At 47.2% G+C, this 13,219-nt stretch overlaps 1 protein-coding gene across 4 annotated transcripts in view; it reads right to left on the bottom strand.

Moving 5' to 3' along the window:
* The window catches only part of LOC135902874 (serine/threonine-protein kinase 17A-like), a 220,337-nt gene that overhangs the window by 75,725 nt on the left and 131,393 nt on the right, over positions 1-13,219 (bottom strand). For 2 of the 4 annotated variants that reach the window (XM_065433149.1, XM_065433150.1), the window contains exon 2: positions 5,075-5,327. The gene's annotated coding sequence lies outside the window, so the exon portion shown is untranslated. Of the gene's footprint in view, positions 1-5,074; positions 5,328-13,219 lie in introns of those variants that run through there. The other 2 variants (XM_065433151.1, XM_065433148.1) reach the window with 2 other exon arrangements.

Raw genomic sequence — 13,219 nt, forward strand, 5'->3', positions numbered from 1 at the left:
GAGATCCGACCGTAGAGTACAGAATTAAAAAAAAAGAACAACGCACATCAATCTCCTCTAGAGGTAGCTGCAGTATAATACTTAGTTATGGTGCGCCACGCGCGTCATGGCAGCTTTCCTGCCATGGCGCAACGACTTCTTTAGTCATGTAACGTTTTAGTCATAATAAATCAGATCGAAGGAGGCCTATTTTGAGGGCGAAGTAGTGCTGCGTACGTTATTTCGACGAGCTGCACAAAAAGAAGTGAATACTCGCCGTAAGAGCTCAGCTTACGTTCCAGCCCGGTAGCTATTCAGCACGGTTCCGAAGGCGCTAGGCTTGCTGACTGAACAAACCAACGCGTAATCCCAGTGGGACTAGCCGGTTAGGAAACGCTCTGGCACGCCCCGCACGTGGTGTGAGCGCAGCCGTTTACACGCGGCGCAAAACCAGAACCAGTTGGTGCGCCACGGGGGAGACGGGAATGAAAATTGGTTCTCTCTTTCTCGAGGACAGACAGCTTCTTCTTTCGCGACGCTAGCTTGCATAAGACATGCTCTGTCCCTGCGCTGCAGTGTCGATAATTTGTCAGCTTTTTCGTCGAGCGCGGTGTCGCAGCAGCAGGAGGTATACGTCCACCTAAGCGCTTTCAGCAAAGTTAATAGATGGAACTTACTCATACTGACAGCTGAAAGCGTTGGTATGGATTCATGTTGGAAAAACAGAGCAAAAATTTGTATACGGACATAAGAACAGACTCAATAACGCAAGCACGATGTGATGATACACATGGATTTAAGTACACATGGATTTATCGTTCTAAGTGGACTGGGGCGCGCTGAAACTTGCAGTATAAGAAGCAGGAAACATTTCCTTGTACTTATTTGCAGAAATAACTGTGTGAATTCTTGCGATAACCGCAAGAAGAAATTAGGGGGGGGGGGGGGCAGCGACAGTCTAAGCGTGACTAGTCAGCAAAATGCAGTCTCTACGTTTATGTTTCGAGATCTCTCGTGCCAAAGCTGGAGAATGCTTTCGTCGGATTGAAAGGCACAGCAGTAAACCAAGCGTATTTGCGCGTTGACGCTAATATACGATGTGCTTCCTAGCACACGTGCATGCAGACATAAATGTACAGCCGCTAGACAGCAAAACCAAAGCAAGCGAAACAAAGAATATTGAGCCAACAAATCGTTTCGAGCGAGCTTGGCAAGTTTTGCGACTTGGAAGGCACCGTTCGCCTTTTGAGCAATAAAATGCAAGCTCAAAGCTTCATGTCACTGCTCTTAGAGTATGCATTTGCCGCTGTTGTGATTGTGCGCTGCGTGATGTAGAATGTATTAGTGGGACGTTGACACTGTGTATGAATATGTAACGCCTTCGCAGACTGTCTGACAGTTATCACATAGAACGTTTTGTATTGTTTTACAGCGAAGCTGGTGGCCTCTCGGTGGTCGGCATTTTTTGCGTCCGCCCGTGAACAAAAAAACATCATCAAAAGTTATCATCAGTAACAAGCAAAAATGATGTGGCTCATCCCCTCATAATGCAGAGTCTTCGAGCACTCAGCAAAGTGAAACGAACAGTGTATGCATTCATTGGGAGCACGCATAAAACATACAGAACAGCGTACGTTTCAATAAAGAACAAGTTCAATTACAGGCACCTGTCTACATCAGCAATGGCTGGCACCCCCGTAAGCAAAAAGAAATGCAATGGCTCCCCAGTGGCAGAGGCTACAAGCGCTCAGCAAAGTGAAGCGAAATGTGCATATATACATTGAAATCCCCCGTACGACACACAGAACAGCATACGTTTTAATAAAGAACAAGCACAAAACAGGCATCCGAACCATCAATAAAGCATTGCATACCACCTTCAGCAGCTGTAGTGATGATTTTGCAACAGCTTCGCTAGCAATCCACTTTCGCAGGGCTGGGATGGTGAGTCACTTTATTTAGGACACAGCTCTTGGGCGCTCATTCCAGCGTTGGGCGTCGGCGTGCCTAGTCCTCCCTCGGCGTAACCGAGCGAACGAGCACAGCCAACGATGAAAAAGCGAACGCGGAGCACAGCGGCGGATGACAGAGGGCGAAAGCAAAAAGAGCGCGAGGAGGAAAGCGGAGGAAGCCACCTTGAAGCACCACCAGATGGCGTTCACGTCCACGCATCTGCGGGACCAGCCGTGCGGGGGAACCATGAAGCTCGCCTTCGCGCATAGCGATCGCCGCAAGCGTTTCCCGGTAAAGATTACGGTTGCAAAGCTGCACGTGCCAGGAACTGGCAACTGTGTGGCCGGTCTATACAAGAGCGCCGCGAGTCGTGGCTCTGCCAGTCGGTGCGGTGATCCGTGCGATGCCTCAATATATCGCGAAAGGAAAACGCGTACTGAGCTGCGCTCAAATTTTGCATTAGGGGATATCGTAACCGTAAGGGATAAGAAAAGAGCAGATTGGGTGAGGCAACAAACGCGGGTAAATGACATCTTAGTTGAAATAAAGAAAAAGAAATGGACATGGGCCGGACATGTAATGAGGAGGGGAGATAACCGATGGTCATTAATGGTTACGGACTGGATTCCAAGGGAAGGGAAGCGTAGCAGGGGACGGCAGAAAGTTAGGTGGGCGGATGACATTAAGACGTTTGCAGGGACAACATGGCCACAATTAGTACATGACCGGGGTAGTTGGAGAAGTATGGGAGAGGCCTTTGCCCTGCAGTGGGCGTAACTAGGCTGATGATGCGTGATGATGCGTAACCGTCAGCAAATTTTTTTCTTGTCTTCTTTTTCTGTAATCTTTCGCACCCCTTTCCCCCTGACCCGGTACAGGGCAAGCTCCATATCTTTCCTTTCCCTCTATCTCTATCTCACTCTCTCTTGCCACTCTTCATTCTTCTCCCAGGATAGGATAGGGATAACTTTAATGAAGTGCCGGCAAACGACGATTTAACGTGTCGTGACGCTGGCCAAGCGTCGACCCGGGGTTATACCCTACTCTGCACTAGCCCAGTTGGGCCCGTTTGTAGTGGGTCATGAGGCTTGTGCTTTTCGAGCGCACCCCGGGCCTGCTGGACGGCCCATAGTTGTGATTCCTTGTCTGCAGACTGCAGTGCACCTTGAAGTTCTGGCGGGTAAGTCCTGGAGGTAGCTGCCATCGGGAAACTGGCACAGTCCCACATGATATGCCATTGGTCCGCCGGACCCGCTGCACAAACACTGCACAGCCCACTCGGATAGAGCTCTGGGTGAAGCACGTGCAGCATTGTGGGGGTGAGGAGTGATGCGGTCTGTATTTGCCTTAGAGTTACGGCCTCCTCCCGACTGAGTGCCGGGTGGGGAGGCGGCATTGTCCGTCGAGCTAAGCAGTAACACTTGGTTACTTCGGCATAACTGGTCAATCTGTTCTTGGTTTCGAACCACCACACGGAACGGTGACTCTCGGGGCACGGAAAGTAAGCGCTCGTGCCGCCGAATGAGCCGTGTCGTTGTGGTTCGGTGAGGATGCACACTCGCCGGCGTGCGCCGGGAACCACTTGATACGGACGGTGCTGCCGCGGTCTTGAAGTTGGAGCTTGCCGATGATGGCGGCCGCCGGCGCGCATATTCGTCCCTTGGCAAAGTTGCGCACGGCATTCCCCGAGGCGCTGAGTACGGTGCGACACTCGGCCTCGGTGATCGCCAGAGCGAAGGCAACCTCCTCAGCGTCTGTGGCGTTCGTGCACCGCACACTCGCCGCCGTTGTCTTGGTGCCGGTAGCCGCCGCAACGACCACCGCCGCGAAGCCTTCCCGCTTGTATTCCGCGCCGTCCACATACCGGGCGTGCGGGTCTTGGGCGTGTTGTTCAGTGAGGGCCTTGGCCCGCGCCTGCCGCCGTTCTTGGTTGTATCCTGGGTGCATGTTCTTCGGGATGGGGTCCACGTAAATGTGGGCCCGCGCCTCACCTGTGATCTCGCACGGTTGCCGGCTGGGAACTTGGGGGCTCCCAGCCGGCAACCCTGGGTCTCTGGGCTGTAACCCAGGGACGTCAGTATACTGCGGCCCGTCTTGGTGGTAGAGAGGCGCTCGAATTGCGCGCTCAGCTGCGCCTCGGCTGTTTCTTCTAGGGTGCTATGGACGCCGAACTGCAAGAGCCGAGCCGTACTCGCGGTCTCCATTAAACCCAGCGCCGCCTTGTAATCCCGTCTGATCAGCGTGTTGATCTTGGTCCTGTCAGTGACGTGCCAGTTAAGGTAGGCCGCAACGTAGGCGATGTGACTGATCACGAACGACTGGACAAGGCGCACGAGACTGTCTTCACGCATGCCCGCCCGTCTCCCATGAAGCACAAGAATATGTCGGAGTGAGAGAAGCGGATTTTAGATATCTTAGCCTGACGAATGGACTGGCTTTTACTCCACATGTTGACTAGATAAAGTGACACACCGTGAACACACAGACACTTGTAACAATAAATAAAACAAGCGGCCGTTTTGTGCACGTGATTGTTGCTCGCAGGCACCAAAAGGAATTTTTTGGACTACGTTACATGCGTAAGCGATGCACAGCGGTATTCGCGACACCATGCAGAGGCTTCTTATTGACGTTCTTGTAATTAGATGGTGACCCGCTTGCTGGTCGGCAAGCAGGCGAGCGACTCCCATCCATTACAAAAGCCACAAGCAAAAACCATTGAGAGCGTAGCGTATAACGAGCTTTCATGTTAAGTAGCCAAGCAACCCCAATGAATTGTTTCGGAATTAAAATATTGTACTTTCAGCAAGAAATAAAAAAAATGTTGAGATACTAACAGACATTTCATTCAAATGAAACAATGTAAGTTTGGTCGGAGTTCAGAAATTTCCAAGCAAACAGTTTTGTCCATACGCGTTTGCTCTACATTATATAGATCTACAATAACAAATTTGCCAATGTATCGAAGCAACTTATAGGATGCAAATAGAAAGTCTCGTATCGAATGCAATAACTGCGTTAGTATCTTGTATCTGTACCTCAAATACTTGTTGCGCGAGTATCTTGTATCGTACCATGATACACTTGCAAATTACCTTCGCCCAGCCCTGCGCACAATCCTCGCTGCAGGTTGTGCACTCACCAAACGCACCGAGAAGGGAGTGCAGGACAGCACGACTCTCGCGCGGCCACTCTGCTTTCGGAGCACGCCGGCGAGGACGCCGGCCAGGGTTGTGTGTTCGCCAGCACCGTGCGGGCAGTGATTCGTGGCCCAAGGGACTCTTCGGGTAGGTGAGCTCAAGTGCCTTCTCAGCAGCCGAGGTGGAGCGAAGCACAGGACCTTACATGCCGCGACCAGGAAAGCGTCTTCTAGCCGTCATTGCTGACACCAGTTCCTGCATGGGCACACAGAGAACTTCGTTATGGAAACTAGTGGGTATATGCTAGTTGGTTCTGGACCATGGTGAACGTTCAGCAGCGCAAACAGGCGAAGGACAAGGCGAGTAGGGGGCACAGATGGGCATTGTCTTATTACTTTTATTATTTATTTTTTTGACGCGAAGACATCTGACGCCGTTTCCTCAGCGTTTCGGATTTGCAAACCATTATTGCTTATGAAGGTTCAGAGCAGTGCAAAAAAGCTCGGCAAAAGTTACCAGTTATGGTAGATAAGCTTTCTAGAATGATAGACTATAGCGAAAAGAGCTGCTTGGAAATTATTTTACAGTAAAAACGCACAAGCCTAATTACCTCTTCCCTGTCATTGTCTCTGAACATGGTAAACGGCCAAAATGTGTCGCATGGGTTTTGCAGGCCTACTTGAAGTTTTTATTGTGTGATTACCATCTTGTTGTCCAGAAGTCTGAGCAGGCCAGGCGATAAACCTACTGCCTTCTCTGTTGAGATTAAAGATCTGTTTTATTCGATACCGCATAACGACTTGATGAAATGCGTGATGAAATGCGGACATGGCCACAATTAGTACATGACGGGGGTTGTTGGAGAAGTATGGGAGAGGCCTTTGGCCTGCAGTGGGCGTAACCAGGCTGCTGCTGCTGCTGCTGCTGCTGCTGATGATGATGATGATGATGACGACGACGACGACGACGACGATGAATGGTGATGATGATGATGATGAAATGCGTCAATGAAATCATTGATGGACTAGGAGCAGTATCTTTTCCGAATGAGTTGGGTCTGTCCTGCGACAGATCTTTAGAGTTTCTTTCCTTTTATCTCAACAAGACATTTGCGGCGCAGGATGGCGACATTGCAGCATAAAAGGAAGGTGTTTGTATCGGCCCTTGTATTGCTCATTGTTTAACTGATAAATATTTGTCTATGCATGACAGGACAACTGATGGACGTCAACTCGGGAAGTGACGCGGTTTTCGGTTTCAGTGATTAATTTATCGTTGCTTTGAAATACTGACACCGCTGATATTCATTCACTTGATTTAAAGACCACATTGATGTTTTCAGAGTGTTCTGCTCCTTCAGATTTCCCGCATGAAGTCCCTGTTGATGGCTTCATCATATCTTTAGATTTAGGACTGCATTTTATACCACCCGTCATATCCTCTAAGGGTGCAAGCTGAGGGGCAAAAGACCTGCGCTTCCTTTAGGTTCCGCCCATTATATATTGGTGAAAAAAAAATATTTTGACAATGGCATAAAAAAAAAGAACCGTGTGAGCAAAGGGTTGAAGTAAGACTGCTCGGCCAGGCTAACAGACTAGTCCAGGCGGGTTATCCTGTACCATTACTGACTTTGGCGGCTCAAAGCATGCGGAAGTGGTGCATGGTGGGAGTACGGAATGAAACGGCACGTGCTGAAAATCCAAAAATAATAACAGGTGTACCGTGCTTGCACCGCATTTCGCAGAACTTCAAAAAAATAAGTAACAAAGATGGCATCCACGTGCTCCTGAACGCCTGCGGGCTCTTTGCAGTCGCGTAAACAAGGGATAAAAAATGGCGCCTGTCGCTTGCTCCCGGCAGCATCGCCGGCGTTTAGTTGACTGCCCAGGGAACGAGGTTTGTTTTATTTCCTTGTCCTGTGGCAAGGTGTATATATAGGGCAAGCTGGTAAATGCATAAACGAAAGGTGTAAGGAGTACCATTTATTCGTTTATTTATATGTAATACCCTTAGGCATATTGTTTCCTACAATATGCTAGAGGGACTATACTGGTGTTGCAATCGTTCAGCCACCATGGGAATGATGGGAAGTACATGGATTTGTCTGATCTTCATGCTTGTGGATTCAGACGTTCTTGTGGATTCGTTTATTACGCTTTGTATGTCTTCATTGTCGTAACTTTCAGAGAAATCTATTCGCAACTTTCACAGACGTTGGCGCAGTCGTGCGGCGGCGGCCGGAAACAATCGATAGAATATACTCGCCGCTGGCTGCCGCCCGTTCATGTAGCGTATTGGTGTTGTCTACGCTTTTCCTTCCCTTTGGTTTATGTTTTAACGCGTTCAAAGCTCCCGTGGACACTTAACGTGCTCAGAATGAGCAAACATAGAAGTAACCGTATTTGCTGTGTGCCGCAATGCAAAAGTTAGGTGGTAGGTGATGTGAACCTACACTCATTCCCACCGGCTGCGTCCACGAGGAAGAAATTGATTATTAATCAGCGGATCCGCAAAGCTGTGATGAAGGCTTGGAGTGCGCACTTCATGCCGCGGGCCTTTTTTTTTCGAATACGGCAGATGAGTGACGATTCCCAGCACTTGAAATCGCGAATAGACGCACCTCCATAAAGGCGCAGGCATAGCGGTATATTATGTGCAGGGAAAGAAATAATGCACATTCTTGATTCAAATTTGTTGTAGGATGATTGATGCTTGCGTTTTTGCTACTCATGCCTTTGTGGCTACGTTGGAACGCAAACATTCTCCGTGAAGCCTTGTACCTGTTTCAAAATGTCTTGTCGCTCATGCGTTCGTGCTCTGCAACGCCGGCTTGACATTCCACCATTTTCGAACAGAGAGATGAGTTTCTCATTTGTGCATCGAAGCAAAGTGACACAGGCGTAGAGGGACCTGGAACTCGTGCTTGTCGTCGTCTGCCACTTCGATGCCCGTCTGCAGCGTGTGCATAGGCGTGCATGACTGCACTTGTAAGGTAACAAATCCTAACATAACAAACGTTAAACTGCTGTGCAGTGTTCGCGTAGCGAACCCTTTGCTGATGTGCGTCTATATTATTTCATAAAGATAATTGGAAGAATGATGGGAGCATTGCCGACGGGCCGGTAAATATCGGCTATGTATCGCTTGATCTGTCTATTGGCAAGACACGGTAAAGCTGACGCAGGCTGTAAAACTACCGCAAGACTGTAGCTTGCACAGCACACATCAAGCGCAATAACTAAATTACAAGGGTGAACGGTTATCGTATTAGCTCGTAAAAGCGGTCAGATAAGGGTTTTTTGTTTATTTCTCGTGCTCAAGATGCAGCTTTGCGAACGCAGGCACGGATGACTAGACAAGAAATTTTCGCTCACAAAACGCTGCTTTAAGGCTGCTTTTCACGCTGTCAATGTAAAGAACTTGGGTCGCGCAACACCAGGGAGATTTTTTTCTCTCGACATGGCAGCTTATTCAAGCGGTCCAAGTAACAACTTGCAGAGAGCACCACACCGTATAAAAGGTCATGGTACCCGTTTAAAGTGGTCGAATTACTAGAATAGCAAAGAGAAAGCACGGCCGCTGCTCTTTATAACACCGTCGCGGTAAAACTGAAACTACAGCTAGTGTGGTTTGCTTCGAAGCCACGAAGTTTGTTTGCAAAGGCCTTCAACAGTCACCGACGTCGACGTGCGCGCTTTTATGCCGCAGCACACAAGATGACCAGCGTTTAGGACTTCCTCGCCTTCAAGCAGGCTTTGAATCCTGCGTTCTGCTCGCCCAATGTGAGCCATTACGCAGGCTAACGACAGCGGGCGTGTAGACTAAAGAGACACTTGAACATGACGACGCGAAACAACATGTCACTGAGCAAGAAGACCGCAGCACTGCACTGACTGCTCTAGTTCTTAATCTCTCGGACAGTCATATTGGATTTAAGGTTGCGCCCCCTATAGGCCGTGACAGTTGCGAATACTTTTCTAAATGCAGAAGACGCTGCGAACACGTACAATCACTAATAATTGCAATGGGCCAGCTTGTCCAGGTGTGCAGTCGAAACGCGCCACGCGTCTTAAGGCACTGGCTTGCCCGCGATAAATTCATAAGGGCGTTATATGTCTGTTGCCGATGCATGTATTCGCGGCGTAATGATTTCAATATCGGGCGTCTGTGCTAGAGGTTCTGTGTTCGAATCCTGGCTTCGGACAATTTTAATAATGTTTACTTATTCATTATTACGAAGTACATTGTTGAAAATGACGAATTTACTAAGTCATGATGCCGTTTAAAGCCAGGAAGACGAAGTTGAGGCAAATCCATGTACTTCCCATAATTTCCATGCTGGCTCAACCGCCCCGTTACAGCTCCCGTAGACACTAGTTCCAGAGCTTCCTCTAGTAATTATTGTACGAAACTCTATGCCTCAAGGTACATTACAGAGGCGAGCAGCATGAATACAATATAAAACAACACATTACCGCAAAAAAATGAAAGGAATGCAAAATTAGAAGGTTATGATAAAAAATACGAGAAGCGCAAACATCTAAACATAAACGGAGTAAATAAAAAGCATTTTGTAGCGAAAAGACAGATTCGTTACACTGTACTTATACAAAACAGCAACAAGAAACGAAGTTACGTCACTAGTTCATGTTAACTAAAGCACTTCTGTAGAGAGTTGGGTCACGGTATGTTCACCATTGAATCAGGTTGGTTATTCCATACGACAAAGGTTTGGGGAACAAATGTCTTTGAGCATGTGACAGTGTTACATTATCTTTATGGCGATGATGTCGGACAGAAGATACAAATGGCGAGAGATACGTCAGGAGTGAGCGGAGAGGTACATTATGATAGTAAATTTTATGAAAAAGTGAAATATCAGTTTGCACCCGGCGAACAACTAGTAATGGGATGTTAAGAGTTCATCATCATCATTCATCATCACAAGCTCCTCACCAAACTTGAACCTTATGGCATCTCAGGTACGTGTCCTTGCTGAAATGTTATTTACTATATACAAAGAAAACAGACAGCTTGTATGTCAGGTGTTTCTTTATGTACATGTAAATGAAAAGTTATTGGAGGAATACCTCCAGGATCTGCATGCTACTTGGTCTGTGACACTACTGATCGTCTTATATCTAAACATGACTGACTGGGATTTGTATGTTGATGCTACCGTTGTCTCACTTCTATGTTACAACTAACAGGTATAATTACTTTAGCATGAAAACGAAATACAGTTCTCGGTAGTGTATTTAAGGGATGTCGTAACGAACATCTGCTGATTAACCCCAACAAGTCTACATTTATGGTGGTTAATTCGCTCAAAGAAACTTGGACAGTGCACCTGGGATTATGTTGCGCTCTGATTGCATTACTCTCTCAAATAGTGTGTTGTTCCTCAGCCTTGATTGATTGTTTGTAACTAATTGACTAATTATTTCAATAAATACTCTTTAGTGTCGAGGGTCCGCGTGGAGAAACTGGGAGCAACATGCTTGGGGCTGCATTTTAGAAATGAATCGAAATATAAATCTAAGGTAAAACTGGATGTAGCATGCGCTAACACAAACAGCTCACCAGACAAACCATGTCAGTATACGTACACAACCACTAACCTGCACCAACGCCGCTACTACCACCCTCGTATGCATGAGATGTTAAGAAATATTCATGGTAAGAAACCATATGGAAGTGCAGCGCCATGCGCGCAAAGAACGACGAGAATTCGCAAGAATGCGCAGGTGAAGTTTATGTCTACAAATATAAATCATAGAGTTAAAGGTTCATTTGAAGACAATGGTAGCCTTTAGACGAAATGGGGGTAGGTACGGCCTTTTGAGACCGTTTTCTGTAGAATTCACATCGAGGAAACGTGACCTTCGAAAGACGGTTGAAAAATATTAGTCGGCACATGCGCTCAAGAGTTTTTCTGTTGTGTTTTCATTCTTAACGATGCCCAATTTTAAGTTGCACAATGTACATAGTCGATGAAGTTGTTATCCTGAATGCTTGTGGCTCGTGTATACCCACAGTAGGCGGTGAATCGGGTGCCTAATAAACTGCCCCCCCCCCCCTTAAGCACTTTTATGCATGCTGGAAAATGCAGCTCGGAAAACAGGACGAAAGAAGAGAAAACGGAAAGCGTCGCCCGTTTTCCACCTCTTTCGTTCTGCGTTTTCAGGCGTGAACTATTTCCAACTAGTCCGGTTGTCCATTCTAGTTGCAGATTAATATCATTCACACTCTAATACCCTTCACAGGAACATAATTAAGAAAGTCATTGAAGCAAAGAGTAACAACGCGAACGCAAGCGTGCTCTTGAGCGTAGCCGCATTCGATGGTATAAAACGATAGTGAGACTAACCGGAAGAGCTTTGAACAGAAATGCTGCGCCGCTCCTCGGTGTCGCATACAAAAGCGATAAAACGATGTTACTGCCCGGATATAGGTGAGGCGACGTGCGCTGCTATAAATTGAACATCGCTAGAAAAAGCTTCACGCAAGAAAGAGAGAAATAAAAGAAAGTCGTCTGTACTGATGAGGTCGAGAAACGTGTGTATCAGGGCACCTCACCCTATGGCAGCAAACGTAGACTGACTTCACTGCATTCCGAGCACATGTGCAGCGACTCTGTAGGCGCCACGATGACAGTAGTCCTCGCAGCTTTGCAGCAGCACTTGGGTTCAAGGCAATCAACACTGAGGCGAATGCCGAAGACAATGCCAACGGCTGACTATGGTGAATTTTAGGGAGAAGGAAGGGGCTACGTTTGCTCAACTGTACTATTTTTGTAGAATGCTTTTATTCTCGCCTACTCGCCTTTTGATCGCGAGGGTTAAGTGGGTTCGTCAGGGTACAAACAAAATACGCTTATTACCTACCGCCCGCTAAGTACTACTATACTACAGGCATGCTTCGCGGTAGCGATCGCGTAATGAAACTCATCACCAGATAATCATAAGCATATGCCCTGAAAACGGCCATTGTACAACATTGCAATCCATCAATGCCAAAAACATGAAGGCTATGAACATTTGACTCTGCGGCCTTCGTCGATACGGAATAAGCGGAACCGTGTATCGAAGAGATCAAAAATGCGACAGGCCACGCCATTCATAGCATTCATATCGTTGTAGATACAATATGCCGGAACAGTTCTTTCGTCTGGTCATTGCACGGAGAAATAAATAAATAAATAAATAAATAAATAAATAAATAAATAAATAAATAAATAAATAAATAAATAAATAAATTTTTATGTTGTAAGTAAAGAGATGAAATTTAAAACAAACCCAAGAGGAGCTGTTTGCACGGTACTTCACGCGGACGTCTTTTGTGCTCTTACTGTGTGTGGAGCCATTGTGCACATCAATGGTACTTGCAGCAGCTCAACTCTAAGCAGCTAACGCCCGGTGCCGCCCTGCTCGACTGAGGTCAACACCTGTTCCTGCTTTTCACCGCCGACCACCTGCTGTTTCTCGCGTGGGTCACGTGCTGTGCGAACACACAGCTCAACTATATACTCTAGCGCTACCGAAATGAATACGGAAGTGAGTCGAAAAAATCGCTTGCTGCTTTTCTTGGTGTCTTTCTCCCTCCCCGAGTCTCAACCTTGAGTTTTTTACCTCCTCCTATTCCCAACAAGAAAAAAAGAACATTGTTGCGGCTCAAGCTAGGGCGTGCTGTCACGTGGTCATATTTTGATTTTCTTATCTTTTCTTCTTTTGCAGCAGCCGACCCCCTTTTCCCCGAACAACATTTCTGGCTACGCCACTGGTTACAATGTTTCCACGAATCAGTACGAGCAACGAAATTGTTCACCCAGATACCACAAATGCTCCACGGAGTCATCAGATAAATGGACACTACAGTTGCTGAAACAAAGCAGTCAGTAATTTGCCATATAGAAATGAGGAAGAGCCTAACAAAGTGAAAATCAAAAAAGAAAAGTAGGCACTTAGAAAGCGAATAGAAATGCACCGCACATTAAGAACGCCTGCATCATTATCGTGCTGGGTTTAAGGGAGAGAGAGAAATAAACTTTTCTGGAACAGTTATCCGAGTCAGGACCCGGTTCCCCCTAGGTGGGAGGATTCCTCATTCCAGGAACCCGCTGGCTCCGGCTGCATCCTTGAGCCGGG

Source organism: Dermacentor albipictus, chromosome 1 (assembly GCF_038994185.2).
Source record: "Dermacentor albipictus isolate Rhodes 1998 colony chromosome 1, USDA_Dalb.pri_finalv2, whole genome shotgun sequence".
Classification (NCBI taxonomy): Eukaryota; Metazoa; Arthropoda; class Arachnida; order Ixodida; family Ixodidae; genus Dermacentor; species Dermacentor albipictus.